This window comes from Abramis brama (assembly GCF_963993115.1).
Source record: "Abramis brama genome assembly, chromosome: 1".
NCBI classification, from domain to species: domain Eukaryota; kingdom Metazoa; phylum Chordata; class Actinopteri; order Cypriniformes; family Leuciscidae; genus Abramis; species Abramis brama.
In genome coordinates this window covers 68692436-68703277 of record NC_139963.1, presented here as the reverse complement: position 1 = coordinate 68703277, position 10842 = coordinate 68692436, and the positions used below count along the sequence as shown (strand labels likewise).

Here is a 10842-nt window from a genome sequence, read left to right as displayed (position 1 = left end):
GAGGTACAGTGGAAATTTGCCAAGTATAGCTTTATAAATAAAGATATACCAGTGCTGTTGTCTACGAATTTTAAGTGATGTCCAACCAACTAAATCATAAAGAATGCAGTGATGGGTAAGGGACTTTGTATTTGTAATGAATCGTAGTGATGAATCGTAGTGATGTATGGTAAACTGAATCAACATGACGCAGGATGGAAAATGCAGCATGCATGTACAATATATCTCCATAATCAGTTACAGGCAGAAAAGTAGCTTCCACAAGTTTCTTCTTAGCACTAAAAGTAAAGCAAGATTTGTTTCTGTAATAGAAACCGAAAGTTTCTTAACTAAAGCAGTAATATGTTCATTAAAAGGAAAGCTTACCATCTATCCATATCCCCAAGTACTTGTATGAAGACACTCTCTCAATTGATTTCCCACCCAATGACAAAAGGCCACAATTGTCGAGTAGCTGTGCTCAAGCTTTTGAGAAGACCATAAACTTTGTTTTCTGTGTATTTAAAACCAGTTTTAGACTCAATAATGTGTATTGCAATGCCTGAAATGCAGTCTGAAGTTCCTGCACTGCTACTGAAATGGTGGAAGTCTGGGTGTAAACCACTGTATCATCAGCATATAAATGTAATTTGGCTTGTTTTACCAAGCCTCACGCTGGGTTTAGCGCTACCGAAAGGAAAGTCGTTGGAGGAAACAAGAGGTGTGCAAAGGAGGAGTCGGAGCAGTTCCTCGTTGCGGAGGCAGCCTCACACTGTCTTTGGGCAAAGCCAAGTAAATCACCAGTGGTTAGGAGCGAAGACTGTTCACTTGGCGGCCATATTCGCAACGTCACTGGGCAGCTATTTCGGGCATCCAAGATGAAGTCCTATCTATTTGGATAAGGAAATAAAAAAACTGCTTGACACAAGCATATTTATTATAACAATAGCAATAAATCTGACGTGAACTGTACCATAAATATAGTTTTTATGTTAAAATTGCGTTTAAAAGGCTTATAATTTGTGCTGGATCCAACGAGCCAATGCACATGTGCAGTTTGTGAATCTCAGTACACTAGCTCCTTGTATAGCAACCGGAGCTTGGCAGATAACTGACATATTAGGAATGCTCCATTTTCATGGCATGAAAAGTGAACATTTTACTTGAAAATGTGATTTGTAAGAGCTTCATACTCAACCGATAGTTTTGTTTTATTTATATATTTGTGAAGATCTTAACTAGCAGAACAGAACAAGCATATTTGTTTGAATAAGAGATCAAACTACACTGAGTTTTTTTGTAAGAAGAAATGTTTTTACATAGGCAACTGTAAACAGTGCTATATATATACAGTATGAGTATATACAGGAAAGTTGTCGCTGAGAAGACGCAGGAAAGACAGATCCGGCTTTATAAACACCAGCAGTAGCAACGGGAAACAGCTCTGGGGTTTCGTTTGAGAAACATGTACAGTGTTTCGCTTCCAGCTCAATTCAGAGGATCAAAAACTTACATTAAAACTTACAAACTTACAAAAACTTAAATATGACTTATCCAAACTACATTAAAAGCAGAACAATCTGTTGAAAATCAAAACATGAAAGTAAAACATTTATACTATACACTAATTTATATAAATGTGTAAAAGTAAATCCCTTTTTAAAACCTTGCTTTAATTTTTTTAAGTAACTCTAACTGTGAGTTCCCCAAAAAGCTGTTTTTTTGTGATCAGAATCGTTGCACAGACAGAAAGAGGAACAATCTGACAGACGGAAAGTAACAATATTTCGATACGCCAGTCACTCGACTCTTTTGTTCAGTACAGTGTTCAGCGCTCGACTCTTTTGTTCAGTACAGTGTTCAGCGCTCGACTCTTTGTTCAGTGCAGTGTTCAGCGCTCGAGTCTTTTGTTCAGTGCAGTGTTCAGCGCTCGAGTCTTTGTTCAGTGCAGTGTTCAGCGCTCGAGTCTTTGTTCAGTGCAGTGTTCAGCGCTCGACTCTTTGTTCAGTGCAGTGTTCAGCGCTCGACTCTTTGTTCAGTGCAGTGTTCAGCGCTCGACTCTTTGTTCAGGACAGTGTTCAGCGTTCGACTCTTTGTTCAGGACAGTGTTCAGCGCTCGACTCTTTGTTCAGTACAGTGTACAGCGCTCGACTCTTTGTTCAGTGCAGTGTTCAGCGCTCGACTCTTTGTTCAGTGCAGTGTTCAGCGTTCGACTCTTTGTTCAGGACAGTGTTCAGCGTTCGACTCTTTGTTCAGTGCAGTGTTCAGCGTTCGACTCTTTGTTCAGTGCAGTGTTCAGCGTTCGACTCTTTGTTCAGGACAGTGTACAGCGCTCGACTCTTTGTTCAGTACAGTGTTCAGCGCTCGACTCTTTGTTCAGGACAGTGTTCAGCGTTCGACTCTTTGTTCAGTGCAGTGTTCAGCGTTCGACTCTTTGTTCAGTGCAGTGTTCAGCGTTCGACTCTTTGTTCAGGACAGTGTACAGCGCTCGACTCTTTGTTCAGTACAGTGTTCAGCGCTCGACTCTTTGTTCAGGACAGTGTTCAGCGTTCGACTCTTTGTTCAGTGCAGTGTTCAGCGTTCGACTCTTTGTTCAGGACAGTGTTCAGCGTTCGACTCTTTGTTCAGTACAGTGTTCAGCGTTCGACTCTTTGTTCAGGACAGTGTTCAGCGCTCGACTCTTTGTTCAGTACAGTGTTCAGCGTTCGACTCTTTGTTCAGGACAGTGTACAGCGCTCGACTCTTTGTTCAGTACAGTGTTCAGCGCTCGACTCTTTGTTCAGGACAGTGTTCAGCGTTCGACTCTTTGTTCAGGGCAGTGTTCAGCGTTCGACTCTTTGTTCAGGACAGTGTTCAGCGTTCGACTCTTTGTTCAGTACAGTGTTCAGCGTTCGACTCTTTGTTCAGTACAGTGTTCAGCGCTCGACTCTTTTGTTCAGTACAGTGTACAGCACTCGACTCTTTGTTCAGTGCAGTGTTCAGCGTTCGACTCTTTGTTCAGTGCAGTGTTCAGCGTTCAACTCTTTGTTCAGTACAGTGTTCAGCGCTCGACTCTTTGTTCAGTACAGTGTTCAGCGTTCGACTCTTTGTTCAGTACAGTGTTCAGCGCTCGACTTTTTGTTCAGTACAGTGTACAGCACTCGACTCTTTTGTTCAGTACAGTGTACAGCACTCGACTCTTTGTTCAGTGCAGTGTTCAGCGCTCGACTCTTTGTTCAGTGCAGTGTTCAGCGCTCTAAGATTTGGCGCCATCTGCCGGACACTCAGCGCACTTTCTCCCTCACTAATTTTCCCCATAGACAGTATATAAACTGGACACAGCGACCCCATAGGTTTCAACGGAGACAAGTGAAGTCAATTAGAAGCACTCACTTCCTGATGGCTGAGCGACTGCACAGACTCACACTGAGCTTGACGACGTAGACGTGATGTGAGCAACCCGTCTGTCTTCTAGTGGCTGTGCCGAGAGAAATCTGAATCTTGCAGAGACGGAGAGTGTGAGTAGGAGCTGTCCATGAGCTAGGAGCAGGAGCAACTTTTGCTAAGTATTCTGATTAATTGTATTGTCATTTTTCCTCCACGTCCCCCCGATTGCCCGCGAGCTTCTCCTCCTGTCCATACGGTAATCTCTCTACTGTGCGACAGAGAGTCGCGTGGTTATGACGCAATCGTTAGCCTACTTTTACAAAAACTGCTTCTACAGGGCCATAACGTAAGAAACAAGGAAATGGAGCCTTTTATACATTGTCGTGTTTCTTTAGAAATAAATAATGGACAAATGGAGTCTTAAAAGCCTCAGATGTAAAGTTAGTCACTGTCAAAGACTAAAGTGACGCCAAAATGAATGGGAGTCAATGGGATGCTAACAGCAGGTGATGGTCTGCTACAAGATGGTGGCGCCTGGGGAAACTTTTATTTTATGAAACCCTGCCCCCGATTTTAACTTTCATTGTTATAACTTTACCATAGTGATGAAACGCGTTTGTCCGTTTAGGGCCACTGTAGACAAATGTCGATGTAAGCGGACCCGCGGTGTGTGTAGACAGAAATACCTCAGTCTAAGGTAATAAAAACATAACAGTTCATTCATATTACGGTTCATTATCATTTATACGGTCCGGTATATTATACTGCATTAATGTCTGATCCTCCTAAATATTACACAATGTACCTTTAAGAATAAAACAGCATTAATAAAACAGAGGAGGGAATGAAAAGAGTTGAGAAGCTCAGAATTAACTAAAATCCCTTTCTGTGAAGATGATGATGATGAAGATGATGATGATGATGAAGATGATGAAGATCATCCTGTGGAGATGTTGAACTGCAGTGAATCAGATTCATCAGATTTGAGCTTCTTCAGTGAATCATCCTCAGATTCAGGATCCCTGAGAGAAACACACTCAGTTTCAGCAGATCAAGCTTCATTCACAGAGTCTCAGCTGAACGTCTGTTTCACTTCTTCTGATTCAGTCAAACTCTCTTCAAGTCTTTATTTCTCTCGCTTTGATTCACTCTCACCTGTTTTCTGGATCATTACGCTGAAAGATGATCGTCTCTGCTTTCGGAAAATACCTGACAACACATTGACTGATTATTAAACACTATTATATTCAGCAAAGCATTTTCTATTTATTCAGAGAGATTTTATAGTTTAGGCGTCCTTTAATATGACTTTGTCAAATTGATTTTCATGACTATTTAATTCTTTTAGACACAATTAAACACTCATAACTCACCTGAAGATCCTTTTACGCAGTATAAAACAGATGAAGATGATGAAGATGAAGAGAGCAAACAGCCACCACAACTGATCTATACAAGTGATCAAACATCAGATCAGCTGATCTATAATGATTAATCAATATTAGAGTTTATGTTTAAAGCTCTTGATGTTTTACCTGAGATCTGGAGAGATGGAGTCACTTCATTCACATCTTTAAAACACACAACGATCACAAATATCAGACAATATGACAGAAAACATTCACACTGGACTGAGTCTGAATCAGATCTGAATCAGTGTTTTATTAGTGAATTAGACACACGTTTATCAGCTGAAACTCACCTGAGTTTGGAGTCGCTGCAGTTTCATTCCTCACTGAAAAACACAATCACAATCATCATGATTCACTTACAGAAGATTCAGTTCAACACAGTTTAGTCTGATTCAGGACACACTGATGTTTTACACAGTCTCTCTCACCTCTGAACAGGGTCTTAAGACTGTGATGAGACTGTGATGAAAGAAAGAAGCATTAGAGAATGAAAGATTAAATATGAAAACAGAGGAATGATGTGTTGAGAGTTGATTTACTCCTGAAGCGTCACAGAGGATCTCATGAAGGACATTCACACAGCGAGACGTGACGAGACGATCAGATGAGACTGAAATAACAGGATCACTCAGTGTTTCAGGATCTGATGGATCTGCTATCAGACGCCCGTCCTGAACACACACAAGAGGATCAGATCATGAGTGTGTGCGTACATGTGTGTGTCAGTGTGTGTGTTACCTCTGAATACCAGCTCTGCTCACAGTCTTCACTGAGTGTGTGATTCAGTATAACGGGCAGAATCACATACACAAACCCCACAGCGCTCTCAATCTCTCCACAGCACACACTGATGTTAGACATGACTCAGCTCAAATGAAGAACCTGTTTTAAAACAATAAATGACAGATTAAGTCTTATAAATTTGAATAAATAATTACAGATATGACACTATTGCGGCACGACTGTCACACTCAGGCGTTCATTAGTGACTGAAATATGCAGATTTACAGTGTGTTAGTGCCGGCTCTGAGTGACATCAGAGACCCCGTGGTCATGTGATGCTTGAAACGTCATTAAACTTCAGTTTATTATTTTATTTTTTTAGCTCAAATATACCAATATACATTATGGGTCAGTCGTGGCCTAATTGTTAGAGAGTCAGAATTATTTTCCATTTTATTAATTTGATACATTTTACTCATCAAAATCATGTCAAATCAATTGAGTTGAATCTATATTTCACCAATCAAATAAATTGAACATTTAGTTTACAATGAAACAATGATTATGTTGGTGAAATGCAGAGCTGCACAACAGAAGCGTATAAAAAGCGCATGTACTGTATATATCAGTGCAAATACACAATATAAAATATATGGCTCTGTGCTCTCTTTTGTCTTTTTCTTGTCGTTGTAATGAATGTGAAACATCCTCTTCTCCTCCTCCGTGAAACAATACAATTTCACAATACAATTTATAAACCTGCCAATCACAGAATCCTTAACAACAGAATTTTACAGTAATCGAATAGTAACCTCATACCTGTGAGTCGGTAATAATGAAGGTCTGGTTCTCCTGCTGGAATCTCTGCTTCTGATTGCCCTGCAGTGTTTATGTGAGCAGTTGTGTGATTAACAGGAGGAGCTTCATCTCTCATAAGAGTTTCGACTGTCAGTACACCTCCACCTCTGTTGTACTTCTGAGAATCCTCTGCGTTTCCCAGAGCCGTTTCTGCCCATCAGAAGAACCCGGATCACTGGATCATCTGGACTGGATCTCTTGATCACTGAAAGAGACAGAAAATATGAAGTATGATCGTATAAAATATACAAGGTCAAGTGTATCTTCATCCCTCACATTTAAGAAAAGAATGAAACAGCAGCAGCAAACAAACTAAATGTCATTAAAGCCGTCAGTAATTGATATATCTCAGCTCAATCTGAAGGTGGTCTGGATAGGAACCAAATGACTCTTGAAGAAATTATCTAAAACTGAACTACAAGCTAAATCAACTGTTTTTTTCTGGAAAAACAGGATCAGGATCTGCATGTAACTGAAATGCCAGGTGTCTGCTCTTTCTTTCCAGTAAATCACATGACTTCCAGGAAAAATACCTGTGTAGGGTCTGAGCGAGAGAATGGCAGGCAGGATTGTGATTAACTTTTTGACTGCGGAAAAGTTCTCATTATATTGCGCAACAGAAGTGTCAGAATGCAAAACTACACCACAAACTGCTCATGACAACATGTTGTCAGCCTACCAGAATAACCTGTTTTCCAGCAGACTTCTGATTGGCCAACATGGATTTACGGTTATGGTCATATCGCCACCTGTTGGTTTGGCAAGCTCGTTTTCATGTGGACAAGATTTATTTTTAAACGGAGGAGGAAAAACTCGTGTACATGTGGACTAGGCCCAAGATGAAATCAACTGAAGATAAAGTCATTAAATCTGTGAAGATCTCAGCAGAGGAGGATTAAACAACTCCACAAACAGCATTACCAGCTTCACTCATTACTAACCAGACTGACTGATTTCTGTTCTTTTTGAGAATTAACAGAGGTTTAGTGTTTGGTGGGTTAGGGTTAGTCATTTTGAGGGATGCTTAATTTAAATCAAGTTTAAGTTTAAATCAAGATTGATCAGAACAAAGACAGTTACCCCCAATTTCACAAAATAGCCTAAATTATCCCATACGGAAATCTGATATATGGCCATATATGGATATATACACATATTTGTAATTCCATTGTTTGCTGAAGACATATATGCTAAAGAATATGTAAAGTTACTTTTTAAATAATAATAAAAAAGGTACTTGCAGATAAAATATTATATTACTAAAATTAAAAGTATCCTTAAAGAAAAAAAAACACTTTCATAACTGTTAACACACATAAGTGCACTTTTTAAAAATGCACTTTGTAATGATATCTAATTGAGAATAATTTAGTAATGATTTAAAGAAGAACATATATTTTGATGTATTGACTAATATACTAAAGCTGATTTAAAATAAAGGATTCAGTTTTAACTTAAGAGTTTTGTCCAATATTTGTTCATATATTTGAAATGTGTTTATTGTATAATATATACTGTGAAAAGTAGGCTTGAAACTCAACATTAAGAAAACTAAGATCATGGCATCCAGTGGGCTTCAAGATCACTGCAGATGGAGACTGTCGCCATGAGATTAAGACACTTGCTGCTTGGAAGAAAAGCTATGAAAAGCTATCGAGGGAAGAATCGAGACGACACCGCTGTTTTGGAAGAGACTTGTCTAATTTTAAAGATAGTTTTAAGTGTACTACTCTGATGACAGATGATTTAAACAGTTTCAAACTACAACTGCTAAAACTTGAAATGGACACTGTTGTGCTTTATCATCCTCCTAAAGCACACACAGACTTTCTAAATGAAATTGAAATTGCTAATTTTCTTGGCAACATCATATCAAAGTTTGATAAAGTAATAATTCTTGGAGATTTCAACGTTCATGTGTGCAGCCAGTCAAACACATTTGTCAATCAATGTATTAGTCTTACTGACTCCTTTGATTTAATTCAGTGGGTGAAAGGCCCCACTCATTTACAGGGCCACACACTCGATCTTGTGTTAACACATGGTGTATCCATTGAAGATCTGGAACCGGGCGATTTTGGTATTTTGGTAGTCTCCTAGGAAGTACTAAGGAACACTCTTGCTAAATTCCAACGGTCCATGAGATCAGCGAAGCCTACTGTAAATACTTATTAAATTAAAATGTGAATTATCGATTCTGCCACACACACACACCGCTGTTCAGCTGGATTGTTTGACTTCCCATGACTGATCATTTCCCACCTCTAGCTGATCCTTTGACACACAATATCCAATGAAAATCTGATTGGTCGTCTTTCCACAAAATCCCAATGAAATTAAATGCAGGTTGAAGTTTAGACACTGAGACACACAACAGAACATCTCGTTTTCATTAATGCCATCTTGAAAATGTTGTGTTTTGATTAAAATCTGCAATAATAAGAACAGAACCCACTCATGAATTTTCAAAATTTAATTACATTATAAAAAAATATTTAATTACAATATTTTTATGAAATATACAGAAAACTCTCAATTACCATCACTGTAAATTGTGTTTTGATCTCATGGCTGGGGATCACTTTATGAAGTGTTATAACATTAAGGAAGACATACTTTACAAGAAAAAAATATATATATATATTATTATGTAATATAATTACAATGCACAAATATATTCATATACTCTGTATATATTCAGTACATCAGACATATCGATTTTTCTTATTAGCGATCAATGCTAAACAAGATGACTGATGTTTGTCTGATCATTATGTTTCTCACTGAATTGCACACATGTCCTGTTTTGATAGTTTCCCTGTGGCTCTGAGTGCACCAATCACGGCCTCTGTATGACTGATTCCTCTTCTCTCAAGCTCATTTATGGAGCTCTCTAAATCATCCCCTACCTCCCTCATGAGTCTGACTATATCTGATATGTATTCACCAGTCAGGATCGAATCTTCACATAGAGACACTTCCGCTGAACCTGAATGCTCCACTTTCCCAACCATTTTCTGACTCACAATCTCCTGAATGTGTTTGGTGTCATTGATGAAGTGTGTCCCTCCACTTTCTGCCACCATCTTCTCTATTTTTCCGATCAGATCTTTGAACTGTGGGAAACTGGCAGACTCATTATCTAAACAGAAGAACCGGTTTCCACAGCTCTGTATGAGGGATTGAAGATCTGGATCACTTTCCTGTAGAAACTCTTCAATGGTTTTATTCTCCTTCTCTAACTGATCTTTATGGGTGAAGATGATCATGGTGTATTTTAGTATCTGTTCCCCGAACACTTCTTTGAGCTGCTGTATTGTGTTTTTCTCCTCCTCAGTGAATCGACCTACTCTAACGACGATAATAAAAGCGTGTGGTCCAGGAGAGGATAACATTATGCATTTCACTATAACAGTTTTAATCTAATCTTCACTGAGTTTATGATCATAAAGTCCAGGAGTGTCGATCACCGAGATCTCTTTACCGATCCTCACTGTAGTTTCTGCCTGACACCGTTTCGTCACAGAGTTTGAAATGGCTGTAGATTTAAAAAGGTTTCTGCCGATGATGGTGTTTCCAGTGGCACTTTTCCCACATCCAGTTTTTCCCAGCAGAACCAGTCTGATCTGAATCTGAATCTGATCTGGATCTTCTGATGAAACTACAACAGAAACATCAAACCACATCAATGCACTGCATAATTAAATCTCAGTATTGTTAATATGACAATGCTCTAAGCATGAGAAATATAAGTGCCTTACACACTCAATGAATAACTTGCATGTACTGAATTAATTTTCAACAACAAATCATCTTACAGTTGATATCAAGATTGTCCTTGCTGTCACTCCTCCTCATTTGGTCCATGATAAATTTCCCTCCGTTCTTCATCATCATTCCTTCAATCTACTGCAGTAGTTCTGGGACTTGATCACCATGTTTACTCTTGTTATTGAAACAGTGAAAGTTTCCTCCACATTCAGCCACCAGTCGCTGGAGATCCTCATGATCTTGTAGATGTTCATCAATGGTTTGATCCAGATCCTCCAGTTCATCTCTGTTTGTGAACAGAACATGTTGTACTTCTGAACTTTAGGACCTAATAAACCTTTAATACTTATAGAGGAAAACATAAAAAAAATAAGACGCAGTTTTCAGTCCTCGCCTGACTCTGGTCTACCATTGCCATCAGATTGTGTTTTCTAAGAACGATTTGATGATTACTCTGCAATATGCTCATATTGTGTGTGATATTTGTACTCACTGATCACGCCAGGAGAAACGTTCATGCTGTGATCTGAGGAACTGCTGACAGCACTGGCGTCTGAGAGTCTGTGATACTCATCCATCTTTAGGAGAAAACATGCTGAATATTAATGACGTATGAAGCATTTCAAAGATTACTGACAGAAGTCTTTTAGTGTTCATCATATAATGCAACTGAATCCTGTAAGAAATTCCTTATGAATCTTAATTCTGTCATATTGTGTTATTGAATGGGCAA

At 39.0% G+C, this 10842-nt stretch overlaps 1 protein-coding gene and 1 pseudogene across 2 annotated transcripts in view; one reads left to right on the top strand and one right to left on the bottom strand.

The window, feature by feature from the left end:
* Positions 1 to 10842, top strand: part of LOC311079122 (CD276 antigen homolog) — a 140093-nt gene that overhangs the window by 69783 nt on the left and 59468 nt on the right. The gene's annotated exons all lie outside the window — the stretch shown is intronic.
* LOC311097691 lies at positions 4283 to 10232 on the bottom strand (annotated as a pseudogene). Its single transcript has 10 exons — positions 10157 to 10232; positions 9175 to 9999; positions 6455 to 6543; positions 6300 to 6359; positions 5297 to 5428; positions 5161 to 5216; positions 4881 to 4993; positions 4719 to 4794; positions 4501 to 4554; positions 4283 to 4367 (listed from the first exon to the last, which is right to left on the bottom strand). The product of its transcript is annotated as an uncharacterized misc_RNA (transcript).